The sequence below is a fragment of the Pelmatolapia mariae genome, linkage group LG7, assembly GCF_036321145.2.
Source record: "Pelmatolapia mariae isolate MD_Pm_ZW linkage group LG7, Pm_UMD_F_2, whole genome shotgun sequence".
In the NCBI taxonomy this organism is placed as follows: Eukaryota; Metazoa; Chordata; class Actinopteri; order Cichliformes; family Cichlidae; genus Pelmatolapia; species Pelmatolapia mariae.
In genome coordinates this window covers 39,674,448-39,689,043 of record NC_086233.1, presented here as the reverse complement: position 1 = coordinate 39,689,043, position 14,596 = coordinate 39,674,448, and the positions used below count along the sequence as shown (strand labels likewise).

General features: G+C 43.5%; 1 protein-coding gene and 1 long non-coding RNA gene across 5 annotated transcripts in view; both read left to right on the top strand.

The window, feature by feature from the left end:
• Positions 1 to 5,263: 5,263 nt before the first annotated feature.
• LOC134630272 (uncharacterized) lies at positions 5,264 to 5,552 on the top strand. The gene is made up of 2 exons (XR_010094277.1): positions 5,264 to 5,300; positions 5,384 to 5,552. It is a non-coding gene; the product is annotated as an uncharacterized LOC134630272 (long non-coding RNA).
• Positions 5,553 to 12,351: 6,799 nt separating this feature from the next.
• pot1 (protection of telomeres 1 homolog) overlaps positions 12,352 to 14,596 on the top strand; it is a 51,484-nt gene continuing 49,239 nt past the window's right edge. For all 4 annotated transcript variants that reach the window (XM_063479070.1, XM_063479071.1, XM_063479069.1 and 1 more), the window contains exon 1: positions 12,352 to 12,383. The gene's annotated coding sequence lies outside the window, so the exon portion shown is untranslated. The remainder of the gene's footprint in view (positions 12,384 to 14,596) is intronic.

Sequence of the window (14,596 nt, the reverse complement as noted above, 5' to 3'; positions counted from 1 at the left end):
TGCGAAGTTGCCGTCCTGAATCTGTCAATGCAGATGAAGCCTGGAGCTGCACCGGAGCCTTTAGTTCAGTTATTACTCATCAGTCCTCTCCTACTGTCATCTAACATGTTGTCTTCACTTCATGCTAAGATGGAAGAGCTGAACTCCACCATGTTGTCTAGATATATTAAAATCAAGCCTTTTGTTAAAACAGTTGTCACAAGCAACAGTAAGTCGGAAAACCATTACTGAGTGTGACAGAACAATTTCACTACACTGACGATTCAGTGGAGGTAATCATACTGCAAATTGTTGCTGGTTTACTCTCTCCCACACCTAAACTTTGAAAGTTTTTTGGACGCAACACCAGAAAGTCCATAAGTTGCAGCTGCCATACTTCAGTATCTAGCTAGCGCTGCAAAAGCAGAGTAAGCATAAAGCAAATAATGTTTTTAAGTAGCAGGTAATTCCTAAGCAGCATAATTCTAAATGCAACTTTTCTATCAGCTCAACAAACATCAGCAAACACAAACTGTGTGTGCTGTTTGTCACACACCTAAAGGTGCAGCTGCTATTTTTCACAGGGAGAGAATGAGACTGCACTCAGAGATGAAGAAAGGTAGGAAAGACAGCACAGGAGAGGAAGAAGACAGGTTAGTTTCAAAGGTAAAGACTGGTCAGTGCGATATAAAAAAAAACTTGAAATTTAAGTTTACATTTAAGTCCTCATATTTTAAATCAGATATTAGGTGTGTGCATGTGACAATATGCTTTTTCATATTGTAAAACATGCTGCAAAACAAACTAAGGTAAACTATGTTATTTAAAATTTGCATGAAAATACTCTGCAGTCTAGTGCATGATAAACTGGTTAGCTTGCATTAATGTTAAGAATTTAAAATAAAGCACCGTGTTGAACTGGTGCACAGAGACTGTGGTGCTCATCGTCAGAGTTAGATCACATTAAATATAGTAGAGATTAATTTGAAGTTAAGCTGATGGTACTTAGATTCATTCACTGAATTCCACTTCATACTATTTGGTATAAAGCTACTGTCAGTGTAGCGGATGTAACAGGACAACTCATAAAACACCTACTTACATCTTGTTAAATTCATAAAGAGCAGTAGGGCAGCAGTAGTCCAGATCAGCTGATCACAGCATGTACACAAAGAAAGTCTGCCGGAGCCCATAATAGAAATCGATTCTTTTGCACATGCTGAGCCACTACAACCTGTTTCAGGGTTCTGCCACCTGTTGACTTCCACATTAACCTCTAACTGTACTAATTTTCTGTTTAGAATCAAATTCACTCTCTACAATGTAGGCAACAGAAATAAGAGCTATTTTGTTTTCCTTTTTTGTCTGCCTTTTTTCTACTTAGGTGATTCAAGCTAAGTAGACTGATTACAATAAAAATGTAAACTGAATTAAAATTTGTATTTTATTACATTAATATAGCGCATGGTTCATTTAGTTTTCTACAAAAACAGCTCAAAGAAATGTCTTCCTAAGACTTACTTTTTGCTTACTTATTCTGAGTACATTTCAGAGCCTGTACTTTTTCACATTTACTTGAGTAAAAAGGTTGAATAGGTGCTTTTACTGGAGTATTTTTTCAACTCTAGTATCTGTAATTGCATACAGAATGCCTGTACTTTTGCTACCGCTGACCATTACACAACAGCACTTGTAACAACATGCCCTGTATTAAAAGATAAAGTCCCTACAATGTGATAAAGAGAACAGTCAACCCCCAGCAATGGAGGAAGCAATAGTGACAGTGAGGAGAAAGAACTCACTTTTGGTTGGGGAAAAGAAAAGAACAGAAAACCAGACATAGAAAGTCACATAAAGTTACACAAACCCAGATATACACATGCATAAAACTAAAAGAATACAACATATTTCAAAATTAATGAAAGACTAGAGGCAGGCAGCTGGCATGGCAACTTAAAGATGGTAATCAAAAAATAAGACATCACATGTGATAGACTTAATTAAAGGCAAGTCCCTAGATATTAGTTCTAAAGGGGAATTTAAGGAACTCCCTCATTCTGTGAGCCTTAGGCAAGTTGTTTCAAAGGAGAGCAAATACTGATACAGGTAAAACTCTGCTGCTCTCCATCCAGCGTCACCCACCTGGACACAAAGGACTCTTATGTGCTGATGCTTTTCTTAGATTTCAGCATTCAACACAATCATTCTGCAGCAACTAACACAAAGACTCTGATTCTTGGACTCAACAACTCTGTCTATAACTAAATACTGTAACCATAAGGTTACGTGCTCAGCCCACTGCTATTTACCCTTCTGACCCATGACCGTGTACCAACCTAGGGCGCCAATAACATTGTCAAGTTTGCTGATGACACAACTGTTAGTGATGAAGGCAACTACAGCAATAAAATGAGTCATCTTCTCCAGTGGTGTAAAAAAAAAACAATCTTTTCCTGAATATGAAGAAGACCAAAAAGATTATGGTAGATAATCAATCAAGAGAGGACATGTCTGTCGTGGTCCTGAGTCTGGTGACTCAGTGTTTTGTGTTTCTTTATTATGATCTTGTTTGTTCTGTTTGTGTTTTCCATTAAGATTTGCCATTTGTTAGGTTTCTGTTCTGTGTCTGCCCTGGTCTCTCTTTTCTGTGTTCCCTCTGTCTGTCCATGATGTTATTATGTCTGCTCATGAGTCTGCGTCTGTTAAGTTCTGTGTCTCATCTGGATCTCTGTGTCTGTCATGTACTTCCTGTTTTTACTTTGTAGGTCTGTGCCTTATGTCAGTGCGTTCAGCTTTGTGCTCTCCCTGTCTCGTCAGTGTAATCAGCGTCAGCCATGTCTCCCAGCTGTTTCCTCTTAGCTCTGTTCACCTCTTGTATTTAGTGTCTGCGTCTTCCCCTGCTCGTTGTCGCATTGTTAATGTCTGTTCACCCTCACTTTCACTGTGTATTCTTTTTGCCAGCCTGCCTGCCTGTTTAGTTCATTCTGTATTCTCAGTTTAGTTAGTTTTTTGTTCAGTTGCTGTCCAGCAATAAAGCTGAGTATTTTGAGTTTCGTTTGCCTCCGTGAGTCCTGCACTTTGGGTCCTCTCTTCCTGCCTGCCTGCACACAGTCATGACAATGTCCAACATCCACTGACATCCACGGTGCTGCTGTGGAGACAATGAGCAGCACATTTCCTGGTGGTGCACATCTTTCAGAACCTCTCCTGGTCCAACGACACAACATCACTGGCCAAGAAGACTCAGTCTGCAAGATTATCGGTGTCCCTCTGCCCTCCTTAATAGACATTTTTTAAACCAGCCTCATCAGCAGAGCCATCAGCAATGCTGGCAACCCCCTCACCCTCAGCCTACTGCCCTCAGGGAGGAGATATCAGAGGCTCAGTGCTTGCTCCATTACACTGTTGAACAGCTTTATTCACCATGCTATAAGGAGGCTGAACTTTGTTTACCCCATCCAATGTCACTGTGAAGTTGTCTTACTGATGTCTTCATTTTATTCAACTTACTATACTTATTCAACTATTGTGTCATTGTTCTATTATGTGTTTTATTTTATTGTACAGTGTCCTTTGGTGTCTTGAAAGGTACTTTATAAATAAAATGTATTATTATTATTATTATTATTATTATTATTATTATTATTATTAACTTCCTAAGGAGAGAATAAAACCTTCATCAAACTAGGTTGAATGTGTTTTATTCACCTTAAAGGAGAATGAACTAAGAATGATGTAAGCATACACACTGCCGGGATGGCTGTGTACAAATGCAGCATTTTGCTGTTCTTCTAATCCTGCTGTCTGCATAAGCTGAGAATACTACCTGCAGCAGACTTTAATATTTCCAGTTGATTTGTTTGTTTGTTTTTAATGAGGACCCTTTATCAGGGTTAAATCTCCAGTTGGAGACTACACAGTAAACTACAATGTATAAACAATGGTACAATGTACCATGTTTACTGAGGCCTAAGTTAACATCCTCCAAACTAATAGCCATCATCATCTTGAGCATCATAATAAAAAAGCATTGATTGTATTTTAGTGTAATTTATTGACAGTCCAGATAACCTTTTGCTAACCCCAACATGGAATATCTGCCACTGCTGATGGAGGAGTTTATTTTAGGATTCAATTATGTACAAAACTGCTCTGCAGTATATTAGGTCCATATAAGTTGTGCCTTCATTTGAGAATGCTATTTGTGCAAAGGGAGTCTTATATAAGAAGCATGTTATGAGCGGTTTAAAGTAGACTGGAATGCAGAACAGGACAGAGATTGTCAAGTTGAGCAAACAAAACATTTAATGTAACAAATGATAATGCATCAAAAGTTAAAACAACAAGATGAATTCAAAAGGCGAAAGAACCAACACAAATACAATGAGGGAGAAATGGCAGGAAACCCAGTCACAGGACTGTGGCTATTGTTGCCTGAAGACAGAGGACAGCGGAAGTGGAAGGCATGTTCAAAGGCAACAAGAGAGAGGAAAATATAGGATTGTGGATTTGAGACTCATAATTTTAATTATAGGGACTATGACTGGGAAAAGGAGTAACCTGGTAGATATGATGGAGAGAAAGGAGGTAGATATATTATGACAGCAGGTGGAAGGGAAGCAGAGCCAGGGGCATCAGAGGTTGATTCGGGCCATGGTGCAGATAGGAAGTGTAATCTTTAATGAAGAATTTTTTAGAAGTGTAAAGATTGTTAGACAGATTGAAACTGGATGGATTGATGTTGAATTCTTTTGGAGCATATACCCCACAAGTTGGATGCCAAGAGGAATTCTGGAATAACTTGATTTAAGCATTATTTAGTGAGTAAGCAGGTGAAGACTTGCCAAATGGCTGAAATGCAGCGACCCGGGTTTGAGTCCAATCCCTTTGCTGCATCTGCTTTCCATTCTATTGTTAAATACTGTATGTGTCACGGATCCGGCTCTGGGGACTCGGGGTCCGTGGGCAGTGGGGACTATGACTATTTTTGTTATTAGTAGTATTATTATTATTATTATTATTATTATTATTATTATTATTATTGTTGTTGTTATTATTTTTGTCATTACTATTATTATTTGGTGTGTTCTCTGCACTGCCCCTGTGCGCATCTGTTTGTAGGCAGGTATGTGTGTGTGTGTTGCCTTTCTTCTGTGGCCAAGTTACAGGCACCTTCAGCCCTGGGGGCGTGGCCTGACTTGAGGGCTGGCCACACCCGAGGTCCTTGCCGCACACCTGCTCCTCATCTGGGCTCGTCGGGAAAGCTATTTAGATGAGCGATGGCGCTTCCACCGACGCTGGATTATTGCGTTTGACTACACGTCAGTCTTCAAGCACAGTCAAATGTGAGTGTATGCCTGCTGGAATAAGTGTGTAATGGCTGTCTCTATTGTTGTCCCCTCAGGAGGAGTGTGGGACGAGAAGGAGCAGTGAGCACGAGGAGTGCAGGGACACTGGGGCAGAGAGCACTACACGGAGACTTTTGGGAAGAAGACACTACACGGGAGTCTGGGAAACTGGGGATTTACTGTTGTTTACTTCACCACCTTGTAAATAAACACTGCTGCACTGTAGAGTCCGGCGTTTGGGTCCTATTTCCCCATCTCCCCACGGTCTGCCTACACAGACCCTGACAGAATAATCCAGCCACCATGGACCCAGCGGACTCAATGGAGAGTTTTAGGAGAAAGGTGACAGACAAAGTTAATCGTCTGTGTGACCTGTGGCTGGAAGCGCACGAGGAGAGTTTACGTCGCGCTGTGGAGAAGCGGCTGAAAGAGACGTTGTCTTGCTTCCCTTGGGTATGGGATACGCTCTACCCGATCGTCGCGGACTTCCTACTTAACACGCTCCACCTCCACTCTCCTACTCAGGCTGCTTTTCAGCCCGACCAGCTGGTGGACCCGCAGCCTGACACGCCGGCCCCTGCATCGTTAAAGAAACGACGCTCGCGCCGCCGGCGCTCCTCACCGCAGCCGGATTCCCGGACTTCACAACAGCCGGCTGTGGTGAGTTATAAGGACAATTTTTCACTTTCCACTCCATCTGTTTGTTTTCTTAGGCACTGTGAGACCGCCAAGCCTGTCACTCAGGCAGCGGCCCAGCCTGTAGCCGTAGCACAGCCAGCTGCCCAGCCTGTAGCCGTAGCACAGCCAGCTGCCCAGCCTGTAGCCGTAGCACAGCCAGCTGCCCAGCCTGTAGCCGTAGCACAGCCAGCTGCCCAGCCTGTAGCCGTAGCACAGCCAGCTGCCCAGCCTGTAGCCGTAGCACAGCCAGCTGCCCAGCCTGTAGCCGTAGCACAGCCAGCTGCCCAGCCTGTAGCCGTAGCACAGCCAGCTGATCAGCTGCCCAGCCTGTAGCCGTAGCACAGCCAGCTGATCAGCAGCCCAGCCTGTAGCCGTAGCACAGCCAGCTGATCAGCAGCCCAGCCTGTAGCCGTAGCACAGTCAGCTGATCAGCAGCCCAGCCTGTAGCCGTAGCACAGTCAGCTGATCAGCAGCCACCTTTAGCCGTAGCACAGTCAGCTGATCAGCAGCCACCTTTAGCCCAGTCACCTACTCCACAACCGCTTTCATCTCAAGTTCAGTCACCCGTAGCTCAGTCTTCACCCCCGCTATCCATAGCTCAGTCAGCCACTCATTTTCACCCTCAGCCAGGGATCCCAATTGCCTCTGGCCCTGCATCTGCTCTAGCTGGAGGGCCCGAGTCGCCCGTCCAGTCTCAAGTTTTGTCAGCTGGAGGGTCTGAGGAGCCCATCCAGCCTTTGGCCACGTCTGCTGAAGGCTCCGAGCAGCCCACCTAGCACCAGGCCTCGTTAGCTGAGGGTCCTGGAGGACCCAGCCAGCACATCCTCACATCTGCAGCATTCGCATCATCGCCTGCAGCATCATTACCTGCGGCATGCGCATCATCGCCTGCAGCATTCACATCATCGCCTGCAGCACCGCTGCCGTCTGATTCCGCAGCTGTCCCGCTGCCGTCTGGTCAAGCCTCTGTGTCTTCATCCGCGCCGCAGCCGAAGGAGCAGCTCAGCGAGCGGGAGGAGCCCGCGTCGCCAAATATGGAGCTCAGCGAGCCGGAGGAGCCAGCACCGCTGCCGGTGAGGCTCAGTGAGCCGGAGGAGCTCAGCGAGCTCGAGCTGGAGCTCAGCGGGCGGAAGGAGCCCGCACTGCCTGAGGAGGAGCCCTGTGAGCTCGGCGGGCGGAAGGAGCCCGCACTGCCTGAGGAGGAGCCCTGTGAGCTCGGCGAGCGGGAGGAGCTCGGCGAGCCGCAGCAGGAGAGAGCGCCGCCTGATCAGGAGCTCGGCGAGCCGCAGCAGGAGAGAGCGCCGCCTGATCAGGAGTTCGGCGAGCCGCAGCAGGAGAGAGCGCCGCCTGATCAGGAGTTCGGCGAGCCGCAGCAGGAGAGAGCGCCGCCTGATCAGGAGCTCTACGAGCAGGAGCGCGGCGAGCGGGAGGAGCGCAGCAAGCCGGAGGAGCCCGCACCGCCATCGGAGGACGATCTTGGTGAGCCGGAGGGACTGCCACGTCCGCGACGTCCAGCAGCCCGGCGTCCACGTCCAGCAGCCCGGCGTCCACGTCCAGCAGCCCGGCGTCCACGTCCAGCAGCCCGGCCGCCGCGTCCACGTCCAGCACAGTCAGCACATCGGGAATCGTGGGTTGTGCTGGAGCCGGAGCAGCAGCGCCGCCGCCGCCGGACCCGTGGCCGGCCACCAGAGGAGCAGCAGCGCCGCCGCCGCCGGACCCGTGGCCGGCCACCAGAGGAGCAGCAGCGCCGCCGCCGCCGGACCCGTGGCCGGCCACCAGAGGAGCAGCAGCGCCGCCGCCGCCGGACCCGTGGCCGGCCACCAGAGGAGCAGCAGCGCCGCCGCCGCCGGACCCGTGGCCGGCCCCCTGAACCGTTTTGTCGCTGCTGCGGGACCCATGGCCCTCCACCAGAGATCCAGCGTTCCCTCCGATGGACTAGAGGTAGGCCTCCTGAACTGTTTTCTGCCTCTGCCTACCCACAGCAGGTTTCGCCTGCATTGCCAACCGTTGGGTCAGCCGCCTGAACTGTTTTGCTCCCGCGACGGTAACTTGGGGGGTTGTTGAACTGTTTTGTGCCTCCGCTGGAGTCGCGGTTGAGCCTCTGGGACTTCATGAGAGTGACTGTTTGGTCATTTGGGGGTTGGTTCCAGCCCTCCGTCCTGTTACCCCCCGCCGCCCACCCTGGGGTGGTTGTGTTGTGGTTTTTGTTTTGTTTTGGGTCGTCGGGAGCCGACCCTTAGAGGGGGGGTACTGTCACGGATCCGGCTCTGGGGACTCGGGGTCCGTGGGCAGTGGGGACTATGACTATTTTTGTTATTAGTAGTATTATTATTATTATTATTATTGTTATTATTTTTGTCATTACTATTATTATTTGGTGTGTTCTCTGCACTGCCCCTGTGCGCATCTGTTTGTAGGCAGGTATGTGTGTGTGTGTTGCCTTTCTTCTGTGGCCAAGTTACAGGCACCTTCAGCCCTGGGGGCGTGGCCTGACTTGAGGGCTGGCCACACCCGAGGTCCTTGCCGCACACCTGCTCCTCATCTGGGCTCGTCGGGAAAGCTATTTAGATGAGCGATGGAGCTTCCACCGACGCTGGATTATTGCGTTTGACTACACGTCAGTCTTCAAGCACAGTCAAATGTGAGTGTATGCCTGCTGGAATAAGTGTGTAATGGCTGTCTCTATTGTTGTCCCCTCAGGAGGAGTGTGGGACGAGAAGGAGCAGTGAGCACGAGGAGGGCAGGGACACTGGGGCAGAGAGCACTACACGGAGACTTTTGGGAAGAAGACACTACACGGGAGTCTGGGAAACTGGGGATTTACTGTTGTTTACTTCACCACCTTGTAAATAAACACTGCTGCACTGTAGAGTCCGGCGTTTGGGTCCTATTTCCCCATCTCCCCACGGTCTGCCTACACAGACCCTGACAGTATGAACCACGAGTATGCCTGTAGTGCAAGGACAAAGTACTCTATTAGGATGATATGGTCCTAACTGGTGTTCTGGATTTAACAGGGAGCCAATAAAGAGATGGCATAAGAATATGGGAGAAATATGCTCTCTCTTTCTTCTCCCTGTCATTACTCCCACTGCAGAATTCTGGATCAACTGAAAGCCTCTCAGGCAGCCTAAATTACAACATGGTAATAATGAACAGCAGCCAAGCCTAGGACTAGTAAATGCATGAGCTACTTTTTCCAGCATCATTCCAGTTTCTAATGTTAGAGATATTGCACAAATGTAGGAAAGCAGTCCTACACATTTATTTGATATGCACATTGAAGGGCATATTCTAGTTAAAAAATTACTCCAAGATTGCTCGCAAAAACTTTTTATTGGAGATTAATAATCCAAGAAGAGTACACAGGAGCAAGGAATACTAAATACTGTGGTAAGTAAAATTGGGCACTAAACATATAGGAAATGTATTACCAAAATAAAACATAAAAAAACAAATAGAGACAAGGACTCAAACATATAAACCTGACACAGAAAGACAACCATGGACTCTGGGACGCAGACAAGACTAAGGGCACAGAAAGGAAGCACCAAGAGGACTCATAAGCCAAGGAGCTAAGATTAGTGCCACAAATAATTAAACCACAGAAAACCAATACCCAAGATGAGAGTGATATCAGAAACCTTATGAGCGTAAGGAAACACAAAATTGACTGATTTATCACTTTTTGAGAGGTAGATATCCTCAGTTTCTCTGATATAGAGTCCCTTTTGTTCCTATGGGACCCCAACATCAGACATGGAGCACACGGTGACCTTAGCCACCAGTCAGTTTTTTAACAAAGCACAAGAATGTCAGCCTCATTACCCCGATGGAGGGACTTAAAATAAGGGCTTAGTCAATGGTTTTAAGTCCACTTGGTTCTGGTGTGGTCAGCGGAGGGTATCTAGATACCTATGTTTTTCTTGTATTGACTGAGCCTTATTCTAAAATGTTTGCTATGACTTGAATGAAATAACAGACTGTCACAGCATATGTGTGAGGACCTGTTAATCCCAAAGGAGGAAATGGACATATTTTCAAATATCAAACCTTGGATGTGTAAAGCTTTGAAAAAATATTATAAATCAGAGGACTGTTGCATTTAACAGTCGGTGATGGTTGTGTTCAGGGCAGGTGTTTAACTATTTGAGAAAAAATGATTTATAACCATCTGATAGACATATCATTATGTACAGCTACTTTGAGTACTGCTATTACATAGACTCTTTCTAACTGATTTGATTTTCTGAGTTAACTTTAATAATTACTTCCTCCAAATCTCAACATGTTTATTAGATGTCATTCCTACAAGACTGCTCAAAGAAGTCCTACCACGAATTAATGGTAGGACTGATCATATTAATTTACAAATATGATGAGTCTATTCTCATTACTGGGCTATGTACCACAGAATTCTGGGATTTTGTGGTTTTTCATGGTTTAGTTTTTTATTTCTTGCTCATTTAGTCATCCTTTAGTGTTTTGGTGATTTCTAGTTGTTAGGTTTTGTTTCTGTGTCTGTAAGATGTTTGAGATCTAAGAGAGGTGATCAGGGAATCGCAGGCTTCTAAGGGCTCACGGGCTTGGGAATCACAGAGAGAACTGGCTGATGCAAGGAACTGGCAATGACTAAATCTTTGTTCTAGCCTTGAGTAGCCAGCCGAATAGACGATGAGCAGCAGGTGAGTCAGGACAGCTGATTACTGACAGGTGAGCTGCTGACAGGGAGACAGAGAGACAGAAAGACCCAAAACAAAGTACAATGTGCACAAACACCAACACAGAGAAGCAGGCAAGTGAGAGAGACTCAGGGATCATGACACAGAAAAACAGGTTCACACTAAATGTAGGTGCTGTGAACCAAATTGTTCCAGAAACTGCCTCTTAGTGTTGAACTGACAGTAATAAAACTGTTATAGAGCTTTACTTATCGTTACCCTGTGGTGGACTGCTGAGCTGTCCATGCATACACAAGGCTTTGCAGTGTATGTGTTTGTGTTTCAATATCACAATTATTTATATTTACCTAACATCATTAATTATCGAGTGCCTGTAGCGCATCAGGTCATCTACTAGTTGGAATGTTGGTGATTCTATCCCTGGCTGCTCCAGTCTGCATGCCAAGTATCCTTGACAGAAAGCATTTCAGTGGAGAGAGAAAATAAGGCATAGTGCTTGTATGAATGTGTATGAATGGGTGAATGAAACAAGTTTTGCGTAGGAAAACTACATAGAAAACAGTCTATTTACTATTTAATTAATGTTGTTCCACAAGCAACACTTAAACTGTCCAATCACTTTGCTGTGAACACATAGCTTTGCAAAATAAAGTTTTTGCAACGCCGGGAGAGGTTTTCTGGCAATAACAAAGAAGCTCAAAGATGCTGTTGCTTTTAAAAAAATTTCAGTTGCAGTTCGTTCAGATTTAGCGAGCAGAACTACTCACTTAGATTTAGGTTAGCTTAATAACATTTTTGGCTAACACAGAAACCTGAAAAACATCACATATTATTGACCTTTTTGTGCATGTAGTAGGAGGGTTTTTCAGTACCATCTAAGGTTGTTCTGTTTCCCTTATCAGAAAGAAATATAATCATTTGCTTCAGTATCAGGTTTTTCAGGAGACAAATCTTCTATTCCACATCTTATTGCAGTTCTCATACCTCCTTCTCCTTCTTTTGAGCTATACTTCTATCCTACTTCTTGCACCAATAACCCATAGAGCTCACTTTGCATTTCTAATTTTTATGTTTTGTGGTATCACTTAAACCCAAGAACACTCCTTTCATGTAAACATGCAGGAGAAACCTGGATGTTAACTTTGGGATGTATCGGAAAGATACCCTAGATATGTCGAACGTACATCGTACTACAGGACCAAGCCAAAACACAAAAGAGTTGCAGAATGGAAACTGCAGAATGGATGTGTGGAGAAGGTGACTTGAGTGTGTTGGTGGAAAATCAAACGCTTAACTTACTTTTATAACTTCCACTTCACTTATTCCTGCTTTTTCTTATTTGTATCCCTTCATTTTCACTTAAAGTTAAAATATTTGATAGTGATATGTTTAAATTAGAATGAAGTGTCATTTGAATTGTTAATTTTAAATTTGAGTGTTGAAAGCAGCTTGTATTTTAATTGTCAGAGAGTGAAGTTTAAACACAATTTTTGTTTTTTTTGTTTTGTTTTTTTTAAACGTTTTTCTATTTGCATTTCAAAACTGACTTTGATTTTTCTTATTTTTTCAAGCAACATTTTCTGTTACGGTTCAATTATTACATCTTTGATCATGTTTATGCAGTGGCCCGCCTGGGTTATTTTCTACGCATGCGCGTAACAGAATATTCGAAAGCAAGCGAGGGAAAACTGCTGTGGTAAGTTTTTCACGTTTATTGACAGCGTGTAGTATGCTCTTTTATTATAATGACTACTTAAGATTCGCTTTCGGATTTTCTTTTACTAACTTTAATTAGTTTGCATATAGTTTGTTCGGTGGGCGTTTGACGTCGTTGTACTTAGGAAAAAGCGTGTGTAGCGTTTTCATAGCGTTTTAGTTTCTTACTCACTTGTAAATACGTACATCATACGCAACACATGCCCAGATGTTTTAATAACAAGCACACTGCATTCTGGAGTTCGACCGACATCTAAATTAGTAGTTGTATTATTTACGTAAAGAAAACCAAGCCTATATAGATCCTCGTCGTCTTCCGCGTGTCCACAACTTCTCAAAGTTTAAGCCATAAACGTGCAGCATAATGTGTCGAATATTATCCGAAATTCCCAGTACGAGCTATATGTTTATAAAAAATATGTATAGTATCTTCTGTTTCATTGCGTTGTTGTCCAGATCAGCAAAATTTAAATTGAAGCATTTCTGAGTGGAGTTTGGTTTGGGGTTATTTGAAAAACAGAACTTATTTCTCGCTTTTCCTTGTTTTCTACCTTAATCCATCAGGTTGCAGGGTCAATGAGAAGTCTGTAATTTTCCCTAAATAAGTGCTAAATGGGCTATGAGTTCGTGCTAAACTGGTTATGGGTTCACGTTAAACTGGATGCTAGCAAAGCTGCTAGTCTTTGTGGTGGTGTTTGCTAGCTAACGACGTCGTCAACAACTTAATTCCCTGTGACATTAGTTGAACGGAAGATAATATTACAGTGCAACAGCCCGTTCTCAATACCCAAGTAGGCAAGTTTGTACTTGGTAAGTTCACTTGGAAGTCCAGACTTCTGAGGACTCTACACAAACATTACAACTGGAAGAGCGGAGTACTTGATGACGTCACAGCTCTGCTCAGCTCACAGTGTGTTTTTACTGCCACCCCCTTAATTTCATTGTGATCAATACTTACAATTGAAATTGCTCGTGATACGCCTAATCACTAGATTTCTTTTAAAAAAAAACGCTTTTTTTAAGAAAGTGTTTTTAATCACTTTGGCAAAATGCTTGGCTATAAAACAGCCATCCATGTGAAATTATTGGGAAAGAGTTCAGTAAAGACTCATTATTTACATTGGTGTGATCTTAGAAGATGGTAATGAACTTTATGCCACTATACTGAAATAAATATTGAATAATCAATATTCATTTTCAAGAAACATACATATTTGTGTAACATACATGTAATTATAATCTTATAAGAGCTAACAGATACCTCTCCACCTTTATTCTTAGTCTTATTCATGACCATTATTATTTGCCTTCTAACATCCATAAAATTATATGCTCTTTTATATCATCTATGATCTGCTTCATAGTGTCTAACAAACTTCATACAGTTAAGCATTAAGAGTCCCTACAGGACTGAAGGATAAACTTCATCTCTCTCAATAAAACATTTGACCTGTATACATAGCTCACACTGTGTATTGAACAGAAAACAAACAGATCAAATGTTATAATTAGTTTATATCTTATACTGTTATTCCTAGACTCTCAAAACTTACATTAAACAGTAGGTATTAACAATAAAGTTGAGTAAATATTAAAAGGATATAATTTGGTCTTTTCCAAAGGATTAATTTGCAAATATACTGACAGTTCTCCACTGAGACATAAAAATTAAATAAAACTACTCCGTTATGAATCTTAACTTTAAGCTCAGGCAAACAGATTTCGCTCAGGGAAAAATGAAACACTGACATAAACCAAACATTGATTATTAGCCATAATATAAGTGAATTATATATTTTTGCAAATGTTGTGCTCCTCTCACTGGGTATCATCATGCATATTGAAAAATAGCCTATGCGTACTGGCATTCTTGAAGTAAAGGTGCAAAAATTGCATTTGTTTCTTGTAGAGAGGAAAGCTGACTATGTTTTCTCTGTTCACATTGGTTGTTGCTCCTAATTAGTCAGGAACTGTGGCATGGAAGATGACAAGTGAATTTGCAGGGATAATACTGGGTAGTAATAAGTTTTAATAATACTTTAAAGTGGACATGAAACACTAAATGAATTAATTTACATCTTTAAGCCCTATTCTAAAACACTGTCATAGATTTACCACTCTTCATGAAGTTGTATTTAGGAAATAAGTGTTTAAGGTTTTTAGCGCAAGTGGCACAATCTAGTGTCACTAGGT